We start from the raw sequence: 285 nt of genomic DNA on the forward strand, positions 1-285 counted from the left end.
GAGGGAGAAGCGGTGAGAGGATGTCTGACGGCTAACAGAAGGCCAAGTCAGGGTCAGCGGTCATCACAGAGGCCTGGCGACTTTGTGTGGGTCAGAGTGCTTCTGTGAGTCTTCGAGGTTTTCAGATGCAATCGCCAGACCCTCCTACCAAGGCACTTCTGGGTCTGCGGCCAATCTTGTGGTAAGCAACCCAATGCTTTAAACATGTACATCGCTCGGGGCTTCTAATACCTAGGACCGAAAAACAAAACCCAAACCCACTGCCTTCAGAGCCATTCTGCCTCC

The sequence above is a fragment of the Echinops telfairi genome, unplaced genomic scaffold, assembly GCF_000313985.2.
Source record: "Echinops telfairi isolate 266 unplaced genomic scaffold, ASM31398v2 ScPeMD7_1;HRSCAF=3_0, whole genome shotgun sequence".
Lineage (NCBI taxonomy): Eukaryota > Metazoa > Chordata > Mammalia > Afrosoricida > Tenrecidae > Echinops > Echinops telfairi.